The sequence below is a fragment of the Petaurus breviceps genome, unplaced genomic scaffold, assembly GCF_028583685.1.
Source record: "Petaurus breviceps papuanus isolate PSGF00001 unplaced genomic scaffold, PetGlider_PUasm1.0 90925, whole genome shotgun sequence".
Taxonomy (NCBI): Eukaryota; Metazoa; Chordata; class Mammalia; order Diprotodontia; family Petauridae; genus Petaurus; species Petaurus breviceps.
In genome coordinates, this window is record NW_027187380.1 from 1,107,877 (window position 1) to 1,128,373 (window position 20,497).

The 20,497-nt window shown below is 40.7% G+C and overlaps 1 pseudogene; it reads right to left on the minus strand.

Moving 5' to 3' along the window:
• Nucleotides 1–2,687: 2,687 nt before the first annotated feature.
• On the minus strand, nt 2,688–7,491 carry LOC138152747 (cyclin-dependent kinase 4-like; annotated as a pseudogene).
• Between the last annotated feature and the right edge of the window lie 13,006 nt (nt 7,492–20,497).

Consider the following 20,497-nt stretch of genomic DNA (forward strand, 5'->3'; position numbering starts at 1 on the left):
GAGAGAGAGAGAGAGAGAGAGAGAGAGAGAGAGAGAAAGAGAAACATCAGGAGAGGCTTCCTGTAGAAGATGGGATTTTATTTGGGACATAAAGGAAGCCAGGGGATTCAGTAGGTGCTGATGAGGAGAGAAATCATTCCAGGCTTGGGGAACAGCCATAGAAAATGCCTGGAACCGAGAAATGGAATATCTTGTTCCTGGAACAGTAGAAAGGTCAGTGTCACTGAATCAGAATACTTGGTGGGAAATATGGTATAAGAAATCTGGAAGGGCAGGAAGGGACTAAGTTATGAAAAATTTTGAACCCCAAACAGAGGATTCTGTATTTGATCGTGGAGACAACAGCCACTTTGGGGGGGGGGAGGCAACATGGTCACACCTGTGCTTTAGGAAGATCCTTATGTTGGCTTAATGGAGGATGGATTGGAGTGAGGAGCAATAAGGCAGACAGACCCACCATCAGGCTATTGCAATAATTGAGTCCTGAGGGCATAAGGACCTGAACCAGAGGGGTTGTCAGAGGAGATAAGGGTGCATACTTGAGATTTTGCAAAGGTAGAACATGTAGGCCTTGGCAACAACCTGGATATGGGGGGGGGGGTGAGAGATAGTGAGGAGTCAAGGATGATTCCTTTGGGGTCTGAGGATCATATTGGTTTCTACAGTAACAGGGAAGATAGGGTTAATAATAGGGAGGAGGGGTGGGGAAGAAAATAAGTTTGGTTTTGGACACATTGTGTTTAATATGTCTACTGGACATCTAGTTCAAGAAGTCTGAAACGAAATCAGAGATTTGAGATTGGAGGTCAGCAAAGAGGTTAAGGCAGATTAAGGAGATTTGAGAATCCTCAGCATAGAGATGGTTAACTCAATTCAAGGGAGCTGATGATATCACCAAGTGAAGTAGTATAGAGGGAGAAGACAAGGCACAGAACACAACCCTGAGTACACCCATGATTAGAAACTGAGGAGTGGTCAGATAGGTAGGAAGAGAACCAGAAGAAAGTGGTGTCTTGAAAACCTAGAGAGAAAAGAATATCAAGAAGGAGGAAGTGATCAATAGTGTCAACGACTGGTGAGAGATCAAGAAAGTGAGAGTTGAGAAAAGGCTATTAGATCTGGCAGTTAAGAGGTCATTGGTAACTTTGGAGAGAGTAGTTTGGGGGAAATAATACATTTAGAAGCTGGATTGTAAGAGATTAAGTAGAGTGAAAGCAGAGGCACCAATTTTAGACAGCCTTTTCAAGGAGCTTAGCCACAGAGTGGAGAGGAGATATAGGATGCTATGTATTGGAAATGGAAGGATCAAGTGAAGATTGTTTAAGAATGGGAGAGACATGAGCATGTTTTTAGGCAGTAGAATAGGAACCAGTAGACAGGGAGAAATTTAAAATAAGTGATAGGGTTAGGGTGACAGAGGAGACAATCTGTTGAAGACATGATGGACTGGAAACTCTTTAGCAGGTAGAGGAGTTAGTCTTGGTAAGGAGTAAAGTCATCTCATGTGATAAAGGAATAAAGGAGGAAAAAGTGACAGAAGGGAGCTTGGTGTGAATGGCTTCAGTTTTTTCTATAAAATATGAAACAAGATTCTCAGCTGTGAGGATGTGAGAGACGGGAACCACAGGAGGTTTGAGGAGGGATGAAAACATTTTGAAGACCCTCTGTGGAAAGTGGGATAGGAAGTTGATGAAAGAGGTATAACAGGATTGCCTATCAATAGGTAGGGCCCAACTGAGGTTGTGACTCAATCAGAATGGTTTTATGGTTTTCTTTACCTTTATCTAGCAACAATGTAGGAGTAAAGGAGGAGGCTGGTGGGAATGATCTACAGGTAAGGCTTGGCAGGAATAATTGAAAAAATGATAAAGGGAGTAGGGACTCAAGAGGACAGAGTTTAATTGGTTCACCAAGGAATCAAATAGGAAAAAAAAAGAAAGAGTGGCTAGTGAAGGGGAGATGGCTTATGAGAGAACTGAGGGGTTAAAGCATCAGAATTCACATATTGACAGAAAGTATGGTTTTGTAAGGAAAGGCAGAGGGAAAGGTGGAAAGGCAATAGATTTTAGCCAGAGAAGGGGATTTCATCAGTTCAAATCTGACCTCAGACACTTACTAGCTTGTGACCCTGAGCTAGTTACTAGCCTTGATTTTCCTCTGTTTCCTCATCTGTAAAATGAGCTAGGAAATGGCCAACCACCCCAAATGGTTCATGAAGGGTCAGATACAACTGAAACAACTGAACAACAAAAAAAAGGGGATTTCAGAATTCTTAAACATGGAGGTAGTATGTTTGTGGGTGGTGGCAAGGTCAAGGCTATGACCATCTTTGTTGTTGTTCACTTCTTGGCAAAGATACTGGATTGGCTTGCCAATTCCTTCTCCAGCTCATTTTACAGATGAGGCAACTGAGGCAAAAAAAAAAAGAGTAGTAACTTGCTCAGGGTAACACAGCTATTAAGTGTCTAAAACCAAATTTGAACTCAAGCCTTCCTGACTCCAGGCCCCACACTTTATTCAGTGTGCCACCTAGCTTCCCCAATGGTCATCTTATACTTTAGTAAGTGTAGGGGCTGGGACTTGGTGATTTTTCTAGATTGGGTCCTTGATCCACTATACCAATGATGACTTAGAAAACCACATAATAAATAAATAAATAAGAAAATCATATAATAACATTATCTATATTCTATTTAAATTTTATTTATTTTGTTAAATATTTTCCAATTGCGTTTTAATCTGGTTTGTGAGGCACTTGGAAGTACGGTAGCAGTGATGCAGCCAATGGATCACTCCTCTGATACTTCTATACTTTACCAGTGCCATTTGTTAAATGCTTTTTATGTGATTGCCCTCTACTAAGAACTCAGAATAAAAGTAGAAAGATAGTTCCAGTCCCCAAGGAGATTACATTCTAACGGAAGGCAGGGAGATGGCAGAGGAAGCTTAAGTGAAGCCTGGAGAAGAATGAGACAAGCCTGACCTGGATACCCCAATTAAGTGGTTGGAGCTAAGGTGGAAAACGATTAAACATTTACATAGAAACTACTATGTGCCAGGGACCGTGCTAATATTATCTTATTTGATCTTCTCAACATTCCTTCAAGATAGATGCTATTGTCTCCATTTTACAGATGAGGAAACTGAAGCAGACAGAGGTGAAATGACTTGCCCTGGGTCACACAGCTAGTGTCTGAGTGTTTGGATTCACGTCTTTACTCCAGGCTCAGCACCCTTCCTGCCCTGTGGCAGTTACTGCACGTTAGCAATTCAGCAACAAAGATTATTTTTAAGCACCAGCGTTTTTTTGCTCAACTTGCTGGCACTGGACTAGGCCGAAGAGAAGGGATAGTTGTTGTTCGTCCTTCGTGTTCCAAGAAGACCAATGACATCACAGGTGATGTCCTGACTCACCATAAACTGGATTTAAGTGAGGCAGAGTTGCACAAAGTCATTAGCCTCACTCTGGCCCTGGAGACAGGAGGACCTGAGTTCAAATCTAGCCTCAGACACTAGCTGTGTAACCTTGGTCAAGTTACTTAACCTCAATTGCTTTGCCTCCTCCCCTCAAAAAAATGGTATCTAAGACAACCCCTTAGATTCTGGTTCTTTTCTTTTTCTCCCTTTTACTCCTCCATTCAGGATCTGGAATTTTGTTTTCTTTGCAGTTATTTCCAGCTCCTCACTATCCTCCTAAACCTCTTCCCCCTAACCCATTCCCACTTGTTTCCTTATTAAGGTTTATTTATCTTTATATAAAAATATGTGTGTATTCAACCATCCTTGGTCCATTTCACATAACAGTCTCACCTGATACCATCCTCTCCCACACTCCCCCCACATGGGTATACTCTTCTTCTCATGTATGCAAATTATGAGATGTCATACAGATCTCTACAATTGCTCAAATAAATTTATCTTTCTCAGTTTCTCTGCACTTTTGTTTGTATTTCAGGGTTCCTAATCCTCTCTGGTCTTCTAATCACAAATCCTTGTTCCTCCCAATTCTTTCCTCCAGAGATTTTGTTCCACTTTTTTAAAAAAAATCACTTAATTCATTTCTTCTAAATATTCATGTAGTCCTTGTAGAAAATCCATTTTTTTTCCCTTTGAGTCTCTGCTTGCAATTATTATGGAGTTATTCTTACTCTTTTTTTTTTTGACATCTCTAGGTTTGCAGTCAATTTGATATTACTGAATGTTGTCTTTGATTTACTCACACCTCCAACTTTAGTTCCTGAATTGGAGCTTTGTGCCTGAGCCATGCTCTACTCTTTTTTTTTTTAAAAGCAATCAGGGTTAAGTAACTTGCTCAAGGTTACATGGCCAGGTGTTTCTGGGTAGATGCTAAGTGTCTGAGCCCAGATTCAATCCCCAGGTCGTCCCAACACTGGGGCTGGTGCTCTTACTTGCTGTGCTACCTGGCTGCCCCCATGCTCTACTCTTTAATTTAATAAAGTTTTGGGTGGGGTGGTGGATCTCATGGGTTCTTGTCCTGACCTGCCTCTTATGAGTTTTTAAAAACTAGACCAGCTTCAAGATTTTTTTTTATGTATAAATGTCTCTTCACATCCCCTCCCCCCCAAATCTAGGGGTTTAGGGTAGGACAGAGGGATGTCTCACAAAGGGCATTGGTGGTAGGGGAATGTCATTAAGGCAGTAAAAGATTCTGTGTAAAATGGTTAAGGATTTGGGAAGGGTATGTGTATGGAGGATCATGTACTCCCTCCTGCCTTATGATGCTGTACATCTGTCTGTGAAGAAGGGAAATGACAGCTCATCTTCTGTATTGGTCCTGGATACAGTCCCTCCAGTGGTCATTCTGGGTTCTCTTTCCCAGCTGTCTGTAGATAAGTGTGTTGCAGGGCTCAGAAGGCAGAGATTTGTTTGTGGGGGCTAAAGGTCAGCTCAGGCATAACAGACCATAAAGGCTGGGGACTACAAGGAGTAAAGGCTCCATGGGGCAAAAAGAAACATCAGGAGGCCAATCATCTTCTGCTGGGAGCCCAATCGGGTCGAAGATTGTACTTAACTGGTCAGCTTCAGAGTTACCACAGAAGAGAGGTTTCTTATGGAACATCTCTGTAAAGGTGCAGACAACACGCCATATGTCCAAAGGTGTTGCATATGGTGATTGCAATAGAACCTCAGGAGACCAGTACCAGAGTGAGTGACTACCACAAGTGTGAATGCCATCTGGCAGCTGTAGATTTGGGCTAGGCCAAAATCAGGCAGCTTGACCATTCCACTATTAGTCACAAGCATGTTTTCTGGTTTCAGGTCATGGTGGACAATGCAGTTGGCATGAAGAAAGTCTAGGCCTCTTAAGAAACTGTCTCATTAGGTCCTTAATGGTTTCCAAGGGCAGCCTTTATGGAGGGGCCTTGTCTAGATACATCCTCAGGTCTTGGTCCATGTGTTCAACCACCAGGGTCATCTTGGTCTCTCAGTCAGTTCAGGCAGTGGCACAGACATCCATCAGCCAGACAACATTGGGATGCTCAAAGGCCTCTACCCTCCTAAGGAGGGTCACCTCCCAGACAGTGTTGACAGGCAGGCGATCTTCTGGATCTTTGAGGTTCAGAATACTGGATCTTCAAGGCTCTCCCTTGATATCTCAGGCTAGAATGTAAGGGATGTCAGGTCCCCTGGGTCTGGGCTGTCCTAGCCTGACCCCTGTAGCACTATGCTGTTTGGCATTCCACTGGTCCCTTATTTGCTGCCCAGTGCTATTCCTCAAGGCTTTAAGATCTCCATTGTATTATTTACTCAGGGAACTCCTCCATTCTTTTTGCCACCAGCTACAGAGCCTTGTAGCTAAACTTGTCAAATCACTGGTCACTTGGAGCTTGTTTGGATAGAGGAATATTTTGTGAATCCTAGAATACAAGAAGTCACAAGTTTCTCACTGGATTTCTTTTTTAAGCAATCAGGGTTAAGTAACTTGCTCAAGGTTACATGGCTAGTTATTTCTGGGTGTGGTGCTAAGTATCTGAACCCAGATTTGATCCCCAGGTCATCCTCACGCTGGGGCCGGTGCTCTTACTTGCTGAGCCACCTGGCTGCCCCTAAGCAATTGGGGTTAAGTAACTTGTTCAAGGTTACACAGCCAGGTGTTTCTGCTAAGTGTCTGAGCTCGGATTTGATCCCCAGGTCATCCCAACACTGGAGCTGGTGCTCTTACTCGCTGTGCTACCTGGCTGCCCCTCTCACTGGATTTCTTAACCATCATTTGGTCTGGTGATAACTTTAGAGTTTTGCTAGAACAGGTAGGTACATGGGAGTTGGGTAATCTGCCTCTCACAGAGGCAGTCATCCTGTCAGGAAGCTAATATATTTTTAAAAAAGAAAAACATGCTATACATAATAGAGATTCATGTTGTCATATCTATCATCTCTTCCTGTTCTGTACAGATGGAAATATTTGTTCATAATTAGAAAGTTAATTTAAAAACACAAGGATTTTGTTTATATGAGCCAGATTAGAACTCCAAGTCTTCAAAGGCATTTAGGTGCTTTCTTATCTTGGGAATCCACTCCCATATTAGCCATAATAAAAAGTTATTATGCTGTAGCTAGCTCTGAGAGCCCATAGCTAAATTTTCGATGTGAACATTTACATTTCATCAAACCAAGATTCAAATCTGAGCTTGATTTATTGTTGATAGTCTAGACTTAAATGTTAATGATGCAGATTAAATTGAAAAGTGTGTGTTCCTACATCCCCTCCCCCCCAGCCTTCTTGTTAAACATTTACCAACACATCTCTGTATTGCTCTATAAACATGGTATGATCCCAGCAGGAGTGTAGCACAAGGCTTAAGGAATGAAGTGGAGGCTGGTGAGTGTAGGATAACAATAACAAGAACTGGCATTTGTATAGTGCTTTAAAGTTTGTGAATCGCTTTACATCCATTATTGCATTTGAACCTCATGACACCAGTTATTCTTAGAACAGCAAAATAACAATTGAGCAGCTTTGCCTTCCCTGTTATCATTGTCCTGAACGCTCTCAACACGAATGCTTTCCCTTCTTTGATTTTCCTCTTTCCTCTTCTAGTTTTTTTTTAAAGTCTGTTCTCATCCTCTGAGCTTTAGCATTCCTAATACTATTGTTAAAGGACTGTGACACACTTTCATATTCCTCTTCTTTGACTTGCCTTGACTTTTATCTTGTATATCTTTTTAAAAAATTCTAAGTTGGATAACAAAACTGAATGTTGTCAAATAACAATGACTAAGCTAAAAAAGAGATATGAGAAGGCACTTTCCCCTGTCTTTGCAGAGGTAGGGGATTCTGGGGGTGGAACATTGCACATAAAGTAAAAATTCTTTGACATGTTGGTTAGTTTTACTGAACTGTGGTTTCCCCCTCCCCAACCCTCTTTTATCATTTGCTTTATAGGTTTACTCACCTCTCTGGGAGGTGATATAAAAACAAAAGATACGGATGTAGCCGGCCCTGGGCAGGATTCCAGGAACAAACTGCATCACCCCCTGGGAGGTTGTAGTTTACTATTGTGGGGAATCTAAGGTAGCTAGGTTGCACAGTGGATAGAGTGAGTATGGGACTTGGAATCAGGAAGACTCATCTTCCTGAGTTCAATTCTGGACTCAAACACTTATTAGCTGTGTGACCCTGGGCAAGTCACTTAACCCAGTTTACCCAAGTTCCTCATCTGTAAAATGAGTTGGAGTAGGAAATGGAAAACTATTCCAGTATCTCTGTCAAGAAAACCCCAAATGGGGTCATGAAAAGTTGGACATAACTGAACAACAATTGTGAGGAAAGCTTTTTGAGGAATTTGGAACTGGATGTTGTAAGATCTTGTGGCATGTGGAGTTTGCTGCATGACCAGGTCCAGGTTGGTTCTGGCCAGAATTGCACAACAAAGCCCAATAAAAGAGTGAGCCAAAGAAAGCCATGCCGAATGGATTAGGGGTAAGAGTCCAAAGAACTGAGAAGTGGTTTAGATTCTATCTATATACTAAAAAGAAAAATAGAACTGGTACCATAGGCTTCTTAATAATATGTTTAGCCAGGACCCCCAATTTCTTGAGAAGAGTTTGAAGATGGACAGGGAAAAGAATGTCTTCAAGACAACAGGAAGAAACTGTTCTATATTGAAAGCAGAATGAAGGTTACATAAGGTACAGTGTTTCTTCATCCAGTGGATCCTAAAATAAATAAAAACGGCAGCCAGTCTAGAAGCAATGCAGGTATGGATGGGCTTCCCAAATCTGAAAATGTCTTTTTGGTGAATGAAATATGGTGCTTATTAATGTCACTGCGTGGAAACTAAGAACAGGCCTCAGGATCCTGTCAAATTGCTTATACTGAAACAGATTTGTGATAAGGCTTGGACAACACCTTGCTTTGAAAGCCATCAATTATCACTTTGTCTAAGGCTTCAAGTACATGAAGGGGGTTGAACTGGATGATTTCCAAGTTTACTTTCTAAGATTTTTAACTTTTCTATTTTAGGTACTCACTTATGGTGGTGTACACAAATTACTCAGGACAAGCAGTAATTCTTATATAGTTTCATTATGTTATAGTAATAGTTATATGTGCATAAGCTACAACTGACACTGACTCAGACCTTGACCAAATAAAACCAGATTTCTCTACTCTTATTAGCTTTTTGTCAGTTTAGGTGTCAGATTTTGTGCCATACTGTTTCATTTTTCTCTTTTGTTGTATTTTTAATTCTGTGGTTAAATCTTTAGTTTAAAATTTAAAACTACAACTACTGCTGCAAAACAACCTAAATAATCTTCAGAAAACATGAAAAATCCTTCAGTAGGACCTGGCATCTGGAGAAATTGTTATTGATTCCACTATAGTGGAACATCAAGTTTTTTAAAGTTGGAAGACCAGCAAGATGACTGAGAGAAAAGGTAAAACAGCAACTGTTGATATGAAGGAAAAAAATGCTTGTCATGGGCAAAACAATACAAAGACAAAGATTGAAGAAAGGTAATGTTAACTGATGAAACTCATTCTTTCATTGAATGCTATGCCAAAACTGCCAGAAGTTGTCCAGATAAACCTGTAAGATTTGGGTATCTTCATCAAACTGTAAAATATCCTTTCTCCTTCCCAAACCCCCCCCCCCAAAAAAAAAGTCCTATGTTGGAGATTTTTCTTTGCAGTGGGCCTGTAAGTCTTGTTCCTTAGTGGGAATTATGAGCCCTGATAAATGTATCAGTATTTTGAGATGCAGAATTATATCTGATGTTAGAAATTCCTAAATGGAAATGGAATATTGCACATGCTCTTTACCATGCCACAAATAATTAAGAAATTCATCTAAGAGATGGAGATAACCATGTTTTGGTTGTCTGAGAACTTGCTTGATTTAAACCCCTTCGAAAAAAATCTATGGGCTCTTCTCAAGACTAACCATGTCAAAGGTAGACTTTAATGTCCAGTGGGATAAAAGTGTAGTTTCATGATGAAGAATTAAAGAATGTGTCAAAATCTTATGCACTCAAAACAAAATTGTGTAAAACAAGTGATTATAGCAAAAGGACATATTGAATATTAAAAGTTTGTTAAATGACATAAAGTCTTAAGGTTTATTATATAGATCAATATTTTACTTTGTTTCACTTAAATTTGAATACCACTGTAAGACTGGAATGGAACCTGATTATATCCATCCAGTTGGTCTCTTGCCAAGGTTCAAGTTCTTATTTCAAATAGGGTAGTTATTGTATTAGCTTATGCTCTAATTCACTTAAATGGCTATGGCTGCATATGGTGAAAAAAAGCCCCACATTCTGGCTTAGAAAAGGCAACAAGGAGAGCAACTGGTATATACGATGAAGGTTATCACATCAGATAACAGAGCCACCCATGCTAAGAAAGTATTGCTATTCCTTTTACTGACTTGGATTGTGCACCCTGTCCTTGACTCACTGGCTTTCTTGGACTAGACTTCTAGCTTAGTATAGAAGATATCTAGTAGATTAGATGTAGAGAATCTGACTAGTAGTCCCCCCCTCCTCCTCCCTCGACAATTGTGACTCTCCTGGATAACTGGAGGAATGCTGGTCTCTAAATCAGAAACTCCTTAACGGAGATTTTCAAGGTTTAACTACCTAAGTGCTGTGTTAATGGAAGTGTCAAGCCATAGCCATATGCCAGAGGAACTGTACATGCCTAATGTAACAGAAAATGAAATGGGCAACTTTGTATACTACCAATTTCTAAAAATTTCAGTCTTGAAAAATAGTTACAAGATTAATTTTATGATCCTCAACATTCAGGAGGAGAAAACCAAAGCTGGAATGCTAAATAAAGCTAGTCAATTAAATGTATTAGCATAAGTATAGTCAGACTTTGGACTTACTCTCCTAGCCCATATATATTATAGATATGGATGCTTCTAACATAAAACAGCTGGCCCGAATGTGGCAGGATCTGATCTTGACTTGTCCCATTCTTTCTCTAAGAGAGACTGTGACTTTTGCCTTTGTGGACTACCCTCCAAAAGGACATTATACCTATCACACCTTGAATACTGGTAATCTAGGAGTATAATATTTTTTGGGTTCAAGATAAAAGTCCTTTTTTTCCTTTATCACTCTCAGAGAGGATAATAGTCAGCTTATGCTCACCAGCTTGGCTGGTCCCAACAAACCCTTTGGCACACAAAAGATAATCATAAATTGTTGATAAGCCTTTTTATCATAGTAAGCAATAAATGGAAGCCCAAGAAAGTTATACAGATTAGAGTAGGTGAAAGGCTATTTGAGTAGATGAGCTCTTCGCTAGCAGATAAAAAATGTTGACACAATTAGGGATAGAATGATCTCACCAGGGAAATATGTCCTTGGCAGTTTCTAGGATAGCAAGCACTGAGAATTCAGGGACATGTTGGGGGATAGCTTCTGTATACACTTGTGGCTCCAGGGAGATCTTTTGCCCACCATTCCAAAGGTACTCAACATTGTAGGCTCACCAGTCTTTCAGATCTCCTCCTTCCCTACCCCCTCACTGCATGTATGCAGCACCACACATTGTGGTCCCTCAGGTTTAGAAGGAAATGGGGTTCTATTTGCATACTGAGGAAAAAAAATTAGTTCTACCTCTGCAAGTATTTGCTACAAACCAAGATCTATCCTTTAGAACCAGATTTAACTTAAGTTTACAAATGTATTCTCCTAATTGCCAAGATCATCTCACAGGGAATGAAACACATATGACAATGTACAACAATAACAAATAACAACATAACACATACAGTGCACACTGGGTACAGCACTCTCAAGTCATGAAAATTGAGATGGCAAATTACAGAATCATGGAATTACAGGGAAAGAAACTTTGGAAATCATCTAATACCTGGTCCAATTGTCATCCTTTTTATAGCTGTAAAACTCAAGCTCAGTTTTATGTGACTTAGGGTTATATAGCAGGGCTAGAACTAGAACACAGGTCTCCTAATTTCTGGTCTAATGCTTTTTCTGATATGAGTCATGATGAAAAAACACTACTACCTTTTAAATAAAACAGCATGCAAGAGTATATCTTCAGACCAACAATGTGTAATAGAGTGCTAGATTTGGAATTAAAGGACCTGGATTTGTACCCCACAGTTTTCTCATCTGTAGAATAAAGGGGATTGAACTAAGGTGAGCTCTGAGGTCCATTCCAGCTCTGCATTTATGCTAACAACCACTGGATATGAACAATAAGACTAAGTGATACTAGTATGGTTAGGGAGAACCTGAAACTTGGGGACTTCATAGTATCCCACTTTCCAACCTGATAAAGAGAAGTCAGATAAGGCAGAACAGAGTAAAATCATAGCTTTGAAAGGTGGAAGAAAATTTGGAAGTTGTTTATAATCCAGTTTCATATATAATAAAAAAAAAACTCTCCTTAAAGTATTCCTGAAAAATGGTCATCTATCCTTTTCATCTTACATAACCACTTGTCATTCATTTTTGTTGTCTGTTAAAGTTGCTTTGCTATTTAATTCTCCACAGTTGTTCTATCTCTCCAATTAAATTTTAAGTTCCATGAAGAAATGGCTGGGGTACATAGCAGGTCCATAGTAGGTGCTCAAAAAGGAGTTATAAATTGATCTTGATTGACAGTTAATCAAAATTCCTTCCAGGCTATGACAAAGGAAATGTCAAATGACTACAGGAGGAAAAGTCAGGGTCAAGTTTATGTTATGCTTATAAGGTAGGACAGTAAATTTAAACCTTATTAATAAAATTTTAAACCTTGGTTAATAAAATTAGCATGATAAAAAGGGAGGAGAAAAAGGTTAAGACAGGATCAGTTAGCACCCCTACCCTGCCTCTAATCAGAGGTATGATTTACCAAGTCCTCTGACCTCCCTCTGGCTACAATGAATGCCTGTGAGCTCAGAGCCACCCATGCTAAGGAAGTATTGCTATTCCTTTTACAGACTTGGATTGTGCACCCTGTCCTTGACTCACTTCACTGGCTTTCTTGGACTAGACTTCTAGCCTAGTATAGGCGATATCTAGTAGATTAGATCTAGAGAATCTGACTAGTAGTCCCCCCTTGACAATTGTGACTCTCCTGGATAACTGGATTCCCTGGTAGCCTAATAATTTCATGGTGATATCAACAATTCCTTCATGTGGGCCAGAAGTAACTTCAACAAATGTTTAGGAAATAATTTTTTCACAACTTTCTACCTTCCAAAATGTTCATGAGTGCAATATGATGCACACTTTTAATATTGTTTATGCAACATGGCCTAAAGTAGTTTTCAAAGAGGAGGATGTGACTGTATCAGCAATGCCATATTCACAATGCCTATAGAGATTACAAATATGCTGATATAATTATCCATCACAAAATACGTCAGGTTTGCCATTTGGGGAAATAAACTAGAAAATTTATTAAGATACCAGAAGACTGAGTCCCAAAACCAGAAAGTGAAAGCCATCAGAGTAGTTATGACATTGGCACAGGTAGATAAAGTAGAAAGCACCCACATTTTCAAGCCTTTAAAACAGAACAGGCTACCTCAGGCAAAGGTCCTTCTCTCCCCACTCACAGCAACCACCCAGCGTCCTGGAAGAGCGCTCCCAGCAGCTCCGGCCCCTGTCAGTGCTCAGCTGGAGTCCTAACTCAAAAAAAAAAAAAAAAAAGCAACTGCCGCCAACTGCCAACCGCAGGACCGTTAGCTCGGCTTTTCACTTTCTCTTGCTCTGCTATGTCAGCACGTCCATGGGGCATGGGAGATCTTTAAATCCCATAACCCTTACATTCGGCCCCAAGATCTTTCATGTCCCTTACTTGGCAAAAATACAGTAGGAATAACTGGTGTCAACAAAATTTCACAACAATATAACAAGAATAGCACACAATAAACACAAAAAACCATATTTTAGGGTGGGGCTTGAGCACAAGCTCCCCATCATTCCCCCACCCCGAACAAATGGGGCCCCAAAATCTTGTGGTAAGGGGTGAAGATCTCTTCTTCTATGGCTACTTGCTGCTGAAATCGGATGTAGAGCTGTCCCTGTCCTAAGGGGTCCCATTTGAGAGGTCAGTTCTTAATATGCTTGATGCCAGGTCCAAGGGTGACACATCACAGTTGCAGACAGGGGGTGACATCCAGCTTAAGCTATCAGGCATCTACAGATGGAGGGTACCAAGCCTGTGGAAACAAATCTAACAAACAAGGTGAACAAACAAAAAAATCAAGAACAATAACCAGACTATTGTAGCCTCACTCACGGTAGTATAAATGATTTAAGGGTACAATTTTGTAATCATCTTCTCCAGAATAAACAATAGTTACAGTGTTATCCTTCCCATATGCTATAATCTCTGCAGCCTTTGGAACATCATCTGGCTTCCGTTTTACCCATACTTTAGCTCCTGATTTTATTCTATCAGTAGAACCAAATCCTTCAGTTCCTGTGACAGTTATTTTGGAAGGAGGGTCAGTTTTTACAAGTGGCATTGTTTTACAAGGAACGATAATCACTTGAACTATCCTATCATTCTTGTGAATCTGTATGGGCCCTTCACCTAAATTCTGGAATGTTACAACAATTTCTCCTTGATAATTAGAATCTATTACTCCAGCCAATACATGTATTCCTTGAGCTGCTAATCCTGATTTGGGTAAAATCTGTCCAAAGTGATTTTTAGGGATTCTTATGCATATCCCAGTGGAAATTTTTCTTACTTCTTTCCTGTCCAACCAAAAGTCCTCTAAACAATGTAAATCATACCCCACCGAACCAGGTGGTCCTGGGTACGGTGCTGGGACATCTGGCCTCAAGGTCCAATACTCAATATTTGGGATCTTGTGTGTTTGTTGTTTTGTAATTTGCAGATTGGGGGTCATCATTCTGGCTAGAGGTGTACTTCCTCCCAATGGTCTATTATTCAAATTACGCAAAGCCATGAACAAATTATCCTTCCAATGTTGATATGAATTATTGGAACTTAACTTCCTCAACTGTTCTTTCAGTAATCCATTCATTCTTTCAATTAACCCAGATGCTTCTGGATAATATGGAATATGATATATCCATTCTATATTGTTTAGTATACAATACTTCTTCATTTCATTGCCTTTGAAATGTGACCCATTGTCACTTTGAATCTGCATTGGGGTTCCATAATATAGACTTATGAGATCTAGGGTTTTACAAGTGTTTTTCTGGGTTGCATTCTTATAAGGACAAGCTACTAGTACACCTGAATAGGTATCAACACAAGTACATATAAATCTGCATCCTTTATCCAGTGGTAGTGGACCAATATAATCTATTTGCCAGATTTGGGCTGGGACTTTTCCTCTTGCTATCTCTCCAGTTACTACCCAAGGAACAGTTCGCTCCTTTTCCAATTGACATATATGACATTCTTCTGCTATCTGTTTTAACAGTGAATGAGAGATACTAATACCTCGATCTTGTGCCCACTGGTGTGTGGCCTGGACCCCCAAATGGCCTGCCGTTTGGTGGACCCATTTTGCTAATACCGGATCATCAGTTGTTGTCAAAGTAGGGACAATATGTTCAGTAGCAATCTTTGCCAGTCGATCAGCATGAGCATTGTACTCACGTTCTGGTGTGGTGGGGGCCACGTGAGCATCTACATGAAAAACTGACAAGTCAGTGACCAAAGACATGTTCCAGATATCTTCCCATAATTCTTTGCCCCAGACTTGTTTACCATGAATTTCCCAATTTTCATTTTTCCACATGGGCATCCATGTAGCTAACCCATTAGCTACCGCCCATGAATCAGTGAATATATGACACTGTCCTCCTTGTTCTATTTTGATGGCTTGATATACTGCCATAAGTTCAGCATATTGGCTACTTGCACCTATCCCAGTACTTTCCAAAGTCCTTCTAGTACATGGGTTATAGGCCACTGCTTTCCAATGTCTTTTTTGCCCCAAATATTTTGCTGTCCCATCAGTAAACCATGCATGTCTCTTTTGTTCCTCAGTTAATACATCATATCCCTCATTCCATTTTACAGTGGACTGTACCAACTGTTGCTTTGGCTCAGGGGGTGTGTCATTCCTCTCAATTTCTATGTTTGCTATAGATTCATGCAGAGCAGAGACTCCACTTTTGCCTGTTTTCACTCTATTTTGAATATACCACTTCCATTTGATTATACTAGCCTCTTGGGCATGTCCAATTCTGTGAGAAGCTGGGGTACTCATTACCCAGGTCATAATTGGGATTCCAGGTCTTAATATCACTTCATGGCCCACAGTCAGTTGTTCAGTCTCCACCCAAGCCCAATATGCAGCTAACAACTGCTTTTCAAAAGGTGTGCACTGGACTCCAGATGAAGGGAGTTTCCTACACCAAAATCCCAAAGGTACATTTCGGCTTTGTTGTTTTTGCCATAAGCTCCAGTTTGCATAATCATCTTGTACAGTCACTTGCAATTCCACTGGACCATTTTGCATGGGCCACAAATCTAGGGCCAATTGTATGGCAGCCTTGGCTTCTTCAAAAGCTTTACTCTGGTCAAGTCCCCAATCGAATTCATATTTCTTCCGTGTGACTCTATATAAAGGTTTTAAAATCTGTCCCAAATGTGGAATGTGGTGCCTCCAGTATCCAAACAATCCTATGAACTTTTGGGCCTCCTTCTTATTGGTAGGGGTAGGAAAATCCTGAATCTTTTGTTGGGCTTGAGGAAGAATCTCCCTTAGCCCCTTGTTCCATTGTATACCCAAAAACTTCACATTCTGAGCTGGTCCTTGAACCTTTGCAGGGTTAATTTCCCACCCTTTACTTTTCATATGCTCAATTAGAAGGGTCAAACTCCTTTCCACTACTTTCGCATCTTTTCCCTGTATCTTGATATCATCAATGTAGTGGGTAAGCTGTACACCAGGTAGCTTTAATTCATCCAACTGTTCAGCCACAATCCTGTGACAAATAGTGGGGCTATGTATGTACCCTTGTGGCAAGTGAGTAAAAGTATATTGTCTACCCTGCCAAGTGAAAGCGAAGTGGTCCCATTGTTTAGAGTCTATTGGGATGGTGAAGAAGGCATTTGCCAAGTCAATAACTGCATACCAAGTCCCATCATATTTCTGGATCCTTTCTATTAAGGTGATGGTATCTGGAACAGCAGCATACAAAGAAGGAGTCACCTTATTCAACTGTCTATAATCCACAGTCATTCTCCACATCCCATCTGATTTTCTTACTGGCCAGACAGGATTATTCCATCTTGTGGTTGTAGGGACTAACACTCCTGCTTCAACATATTCCTTTATAGTAGTGGCAATTTCATCTTGCCCACCTGGCACACGATACTGTTTTAAAGTAATTACTTCAGAAGGTTCAGGTAAAGTGATTGGGTCCATTTTTAGTTTTCCCACTAAAACTGTATTAATTCCTATCTTCCTCACAGCAAATTGGTATCTTCCTTCAGGTAAATTCAGAGTCATGCCTCTCAATACATCTATTCCAATGATGTATTCAGGAATGGGTACAACAACCACAGCATATTCCTTCTTAGGTAACTGCCCAACTTTCATTGTTATTTTAACCTGTCTGGCTGATATTTCAGTGCCTCCTAGACCTGTGATGGTAATAGGAGTTCCATGTTTAAACTTATCAGGGTTTCCATAGATAAGTGTGGCCTCAGCCCCAGTATCAATCAGTGCCCTAGTCACAGTAGTTGATCCATTCTTCCAATATATTGTTAAGCCAATATGGGGTCTGCAATCTCTTCTGCATATTTCTTTTATCTGGGCTGGGCTATCTCCTATTCCCCCTGAAGGTGGGGCAAACTTGGATACAAAGATTCAGATTCAGAAATACCTGTGGGGGTGGTTCCTGCTTCCCTGTTCATTCTGATGCTAAGTACCTTTTCTTGGTACAGCTTATGCAGCTCTTCAGTTGGAATACCATCTATTCTTCTAAAATCCACCCCAGCTCTTAATAGAGCAGTGAACAGTTCCCTTCTTGTGGGTCTATTTTGTCTCTGAATCCTCTGGCTGTTTACTCTTCTCTCTGGAGGCAATTTGTCTTTTTCCCATTCCCCTAAATCGCTTAATTGTGAAATCTTATCCAGCACCTCTGAAAGAGGGTGCCCTATTTCTCCAATTAAAAGAGTCAGAATTAGGTGCTTATATGCAGGAGGAGCCGTCTTCACTATGATATTTCTATGAGGAACTCCTAGGGGGGTATCATAATATGCATTTGCATCTCCAATCAGGATAGCAGTTTTCATTACCTCCTCCTTTAGTTTTCTCATACAGTCTCTAAGTGAGTACCAGGGTCTGTCTCCCCTAGGCCACATAGATTCAGTTGGATATTGCTTTTTGCAACCTTCTGCAGCTAAAGCTAGAAGATTCGTTTTGTTATTTCCTCCTTGCATATGGTGATCCCTAAAAGCCTGGTGTACAAAAGGATTCTGACTGATACTTATGAATTTTAAACAGTCCTCATTGTCCAGTGTTATTCCTCCTGCGCCTTCATCAGTGATTCTTACTATCCAAGACACTAAAGACTCCCCCATTCTTTGGGTAAATCTACTCAATATATCAGTGATCTCCTGTTGAGTGAAATCCTCAATTATCTTCCTGGACTCTGTTTTGCCTCGGTGGTTCTCCTGCCTTCTTTTTCGTATGGGGAGAGCTTCTACATTAGGAGACTCCTCATCTAACCTTGTTCCATTCTCCTCACACACATTCTCCTGGAAGCTGTCAGGGCAACGCTGCCCAGCCTGTACAAAAGCTGCATGCACATTCCTTCTGCTAGTTTTTTGCTTCCTTTTAGCTACATGAACAGTAGCTTGCTCCTGGACCACATGGGTCCCTCCAGTTTGCTCTTTTGAGTACTGTGACACAGAAGAATCCTCAGGCAAACCAGCTGACTCCCTAGCCATCCTAGCTCTTTCCTTCAGCAGCTTATCCCTACTTTTACACATAAGGCGATAACTTGTTAGCAGCACCCAGCCTCTCCTGCACACTCCTGCCAGTTCTTTGCCTGGTTCTATGGGTATTGCTTTCAAACATCTTTCCAAATCTCCAGGTTCTCCCTCTTTTAGCCTTGGTTCCCAGTTTTCACAGGGCCCTGTGCTTTTAGCCCATTCTCTGGCTAGAGAGGAATAAGGCAAATCCTCCCTTCCTGGAATAGCCATTTCTCCCTCTAAAGCCCCACTGCTTCCAAATAGAGGCCTGACATTTTGTGATCCCATCCTCGTCGCCAAATGTATCAGCAATGCCATATTCACAATGCCTATAGAGATTACAAATATGCTGATATAATTATCCATCACAAAATACGTCAGGTTTGCCATTTGGGGAAATAAACTAGAAAATTTATTAAGATACCAAAAGACTGAGTCCCAAAACCAGAAAGTGAAAGCCATCAGAGTAGTTATGACATTGGCACAGGTAGATAAAGTAGAAAGCACCCACATTTTCAAGCCTTTAAAACAGAACAGGCTACCTCAGGCAAAGGTCCTCCTCTCCCCACTCACAGCAACCACCCAGCGTCCTGGAAGAGCGCTCCCAGCAGCTCCGGCCCATGGCAGTGCTCAGCTGGAGTCCTAACTCAAAAAAAAAAAAAAAAAAGCAACTGCCGCCAACTGCCAACCGCAGGACCGTTAGCTCGGCTTTTCACTTTCTCTTGCTCTGCTATGTCAGCACGTCCATGGGGCATGGGAGATCTTTAAATCCCATAACCCTTACAGTGACTTGATCCCAAAGTCTGTGACTGACTCTCCTCACAACAGTCAAAACATGGGGCTTATCTTCAACACCACCAAAACCTACCTTTCTCTCCAAACATTATTCTCCATTCTGCTCCCTCCTTCCACAGTGCAAGCTTCCAATCATCCCTTCGAAGACCAACCTCCCAGAAGCAGTTTTCCAAGTACTATTGGGAGAATCTCCCTCCTTCTTTCTTATAGCATAACCAACCCCTTCCTCCAAGATCATCCCATGGTCATAGCAGGCACCCCTCAAGAAGAGCTCTGGACTCCTGAGACCTCTGAAGAGCCCCACCTTCCCCTGGTTCATTTTGAGTGGGATAAAGTAAATCAAACAAGAAAGTATGGTTGTGAGAGCTTGTCTACCTCCTTATCTTTCCTGGAAAAACATCACTTTTCTAAACTTCCCTATTATTGCTGAGGGTGTCATCCTTCTCCCAGTCATTCAGGTTAACAACCCTGACTCCTCACTGTCCCTCAACTCACATATCCAATCATTTGCCAAATCTTATTTCTGCCTCAACATCTCTCATATTTATCCTATTCTTTTTTCTACACTCACAAAGCTACCCCTCTACTTTAGAAGTTCATTACTACACAGAGACTTCTGAATAGCCTAACTAGTCTCTCTGCTTCAGTTCTCTCCCCTCTCCAATACCTCCAACAAAGATGATAAAATGATTTCCTAAAGCATAGATTTTACCATGTCACTCTCCCACTCAATAAATTCCAGCAGTTCCCTATTGACTCTAGGATCAAATATTTTTAATCTTTGTCATGTTTTAAACATCTCAATTTTCATGTGTTTTATAATGTAATTATTAGTATAGCAGCACATAGATATTTCATAAATAAATATAAACATAATAGAGGAAAAATTTTTTTTGCTGATTGGGGTTTGTGTTCAAAAAATGTTTGGAAACCAATAGCTTAGTGGACAGAGAGGCAACCTCAAGTCAGAAAGATCTAAGCCTAAGTCTGACCTCTAAAACATACCGATTGTATAACTTAGGGCAAGTACCTAAAATCTCATTTGTCTCAGGCAGCTCAAATCTGCATTGGTAGAGGGAGTTTCAAAAAAACAACAAAACAAAACATAGGTCTACTAAATAGGTAACCAAGACCTTTTTCTCCTTGGAGAATCATTTATTCCAGTACCTTCAATCACCAACTTTATGTAGATGACTGCCAAATCTTTAATTGCTAGCCCCAATTCCTTTTGAGAACTCTAGTCCTACAAGTCTGACTACTTGCTGATTTCAACCTGGAAGTCCTACT